Below are 4,094 nucleotides of genomic sequence, written 5' to 3'. Positions count from 1 at the left end.
TTCCTCCAGAGCAGGCGGCGGCTGATTGGCTGCAAGCGTCGGCGGAGAGCCAATCAGAGGGCACATCAGAAGAGGAAGCGGATGAAGAGGAGAGAGGAAAAAAGTGAAGCACATTAGTTTACGTTTGTCAGTGATGTTAGATCAACTGTGTCAGTGGCTCCATGTTAGCTAAAGCTAATAATCCACAGTGTAGGTTTAGCTGGAGCTTTAATATGTGCACGATGTTATTGAACTGCTGTTATCTGAAGTACAATACTGAGGCTCTGTTAACAAACCTGATTTAATGAACAAACTATCATTTCATTGAGGTGATGCTGCTCTCAGTTAAACTTGCTGTTGTAATCCTGAGCCGACCTTGGTCCTGAAAAGGCGACAGACAAACAGACAATCCCGATCACAGCCTTAAAGGTTCTGTGTGTAGAATCTCGTGGTGAAGTTGCACGTTGCAGCTGAACACCCCTCACCTCACCCTCTGCTTCCAAACATGACAGAGAACCTGTGGAAACCTTCAGTTGTCATAAAAACTCAAAAGATGTTTAGTTTGTCCTGTTTGGATGACAGTAAAAAACATGGCGGCCTCAGTAGAGAGAACCCCCTCGACGTAAATATAAAGGGCCAACTCTAGGGTGAAGAAAACAATTCATACAATTTTTATTAAGACACACTAGTGAAAAAATCATGAGGATTCTTTTATATTCAATTTGTGCCAATAGATCTCTTTCACATAAAGCTTACACACTGAATCTTTAAATAAACAGTGACAAAAAAATACAGAAAACTCATCGAGTGGCTCGATGATGTTTAGGTGGGGTTTCAGTGGAATGACTTAAAATGTCACTGTCTGTTTTAAAATTGTCTCAAAATCCTCCCCAAATGGCTTTTCCATGTCTTTTTTACACTTTTCTTTTATCAATGGCCTCAACTGATTTATGTGCTATAGCACTCATTAATGTAATAATTAGTTTGATGTCTTTGGTGTTCTGTTGTTCTTTAATTTGTTTTTCTCTGTAACAGCAGTGCTATATAAATAACACCCACAGAGTTATCCTTGTAAGGGCATTGCGGGACGTTCATGACCTAGACAAGAAAAAAAGGAAAGTGGTTTGATAACCTCAATGATTTCCTAACTCCACCAAGGGGGTTTCATTTTCATCAGCGTTTGTTTGCTAGTGTTTTTTTTTTTTAAACTTTCTTTTACATTGTTGTGATGAAAAAACTCAGACAACAAACAACTTGGTCCTGATCCCAATAAAAATCTGATCTTGTGAATTTAAATTTGGTTTCATAAGGGGACTTTTGAGCCTTGGCAAGGGTATGTGCTCTCTGAGTGCATGAATAGTTTATCATACGACACAGTTAAAGTATAAAATGCTGCATCTGTCCCTTAATCCATATTCCCAACAAAAGTTAAAGGGCTTTTCTCAGGCCTGGTCCCATCTCTCCACCAAGTTTGGTGCAAAACTGTTACATAGTTTATGCATAATCCTGAATGGAAACAACTGAAATCATAACTTACTTGGCTCAGGTAAAACGCTACTGAGATTAAAACACTCACCAGGTGTAGGAATATTCACATTCGGCTTTTACTGATTGTTGTCTGTGACATCCAGACAAACTGATCAGACTTTATTAAAGCTCTTTTCATGTTTATAACACTGTGATGCAATGTAATGTTTCAAAATACAGAAGCAAAAGTAAACTCTACAGGGGTTTGAAGCTCCGGCACTTTGTCTCTAGAGTAGATATCAGGAGTTCTTGAGAGCAGGAAAAGAAAGCCTGACTTCATGGGTGTCCTTTCAGAGTCTGTCCTCATAATATTTCATGGTCTTTTAAATTGAAAGACTCTCATTTTCAGATTTTATTTTTTTCTAAGAAGTTTTAGTATCCAGAGGGAGGAGTCCTAATTTCTGCCATAAATGTGACAATTAAATATCACAAGTGCAGTCTGACCTCTATTGTTTGAAGGTTTATTCCTTTTCTTCCTGCAGGTGTTTGTTTACCTCATGGATGAGGTTCAGCAATATATTCAAAATAACGTTGCTGTTTATCATGTAAATACAAATAAAACCATACAAAAATGGAAACTGTGGTATGGAGGAGACAGCACCTCATGCATGTGATAAAACCAAAATGATGCAGTGGGTAAAGCACAAGGGAGAAACAGCTTATACAAGAGGGCGGGTTTGAGATGATGTAGTTGCATCTTGTACATCGCAGTGTGAAAGAATCACTGTCGAGAGCAGTAATATGATTTTGAATTTGAAATGATATCATCACAGAATGGGCACACTGTCTGCAGAATTTCGGTTATGAAACATTCTTATGCAATGTCTAAAATAAGCACAGGGCTTTGCAGTTTGTACTTGACCACTCACATTTACATTACAGTAAATCCAGTCAAATGTTTTGGGGTAATACAATGTATAAAAATGTTTTAAAACAGTTTAAGTCACTTTATGTAGTATAAGTATTATACATATATATACAGTACCAGTCAAAAGTTTGGACACACCTTCTCATTCAATGTTTTTTTCTTTATTTTTATTTTTATCTACATTGCAGATTAATATTGAAGACATCAAAACTATGAAGGAACACATATGGAATTATGTGTTAAACAAACCAGAACATGTTTTATATTTTAGATTCTTCAAAGTAGCCACCTTTAGCTTTGATGACAGCTTTGCACACTCTTGGCATTCTTTCAATCAGCTTCATGAGGTAGTAACCTGGAATGGTTTTCCAACAGTCTTGAAGGAGTTCCCAGAGGTGCTGAGCACTTGTTGGCTGCTTTGCCATCACTGTGCGGTCCAACTCCTTCATGGTTTTGATTTGATAATAATTCCATGACCCAGAGGTGACTTAAACACATTTTTTAAGTTTACATGATTTAGTTTAGGTGGTTGTTGGGTGGTGGTTTTTCAGGAAGTGGTTGTGTCACAGCTGCTTAGTACATTTAAAAACTGATCTATATTTGAACCAATGTTTTGGGTTATCACGAAAATGTGTGCATGTATAGGCTTATCCATCCACCCACTGAGAGGCGGGGTACATCCTGAACAGGTCACCTTTTCATCACAAGGCCGACATACAGAGACAAAAAACAATTCACATTCCCACCTATGTTTTCAGAGTCTCCACTACCGGCATGTCTTTAGACTGTGGGAGGAAGCCACATAGACATGGGGACAACGTGTAAACTCTACACAGAATTCAGGGATTCAAACAAGGAACCTTCTTTCTGTGTTGCAACAGTGCTATCCACTGCACCACTGTGCTGCCCTAGGCTATACATACATTCAATATAGACTGCACTATTGAGCTTTACTTGTCCAGAGCTGGGCTTGCTGTTGCCCATGCACCTCCCTCGATTCAACACCTTACTTTTGCTCAATGCAGTATCGGAGCATTTAAGAAAATGGGTGAAACTGTTACATATCGGGTCCAATTGAAATAGATAGCAGCCCAAGCTGTAACATGCGTGTGTTATACTGAACACATTTTATTGTAAAGTGACAATGCTACATGTTCTGTTTCAAACTGAACTGATCTGACATTGTTTTACTCCTGATACAGGGAATTGGGCAACAGAATCAAGAAACTGCCTGAGTTTTATCAGGATGGTTATAAAGAAGCCTATTAGGACTGTGGTTTTATTCTGATATAAGAATATTGGACGTTTGCTCAGCTTTGAGACCTGTCTCATGAAAATATTATGGGAGCTGATCATAAAACATACAGCTGACACCTGTCAAATCATAGCTGCAGAAGTTTCTATCACCACAGCCTCAAACGGTATGTTGCTCTGAACTGTGTGACACATCAGACCTCTTCATCTCATTTGAACACACTGCTGAGATCTCACTGACATTTTCATACTGGCTCACACTCGTACCATCTGCCCTCTGAAGGCAAATACATCATCCAAACTGAATAAAGAAAAGATATGGAGTGCGTTGTAATGTAAAAATAGAAAATATATTTTCAAAAGTTTGACAACAATACATCACCTGAATCTATGTATCGGGCTAATGAATCCTCCCTCAGAGGGTGATGAGATTTTCACGAGACACTTGGTGTGTAATGAGCTCATG

The sequence above is a fragment of the Paralichthys olivaceus genome, chromosome 14, assembly GCF_024713975.1.
Source record: "Paralichthys olivaceus isolate ysfri-2021 chromosome 14, ASM2471397v2, whole genome shotgun sequence".
Classification (NCBI taxonomy): Eukaryota; Metazoa; Chordata; class Actinopteri; order Pleuronectiformes; family Paralichthyidae; genus Paralichthys; species Paralichthys olivaceus.
Note: the sequence above shows the minus strand (reverse complement) of the source record.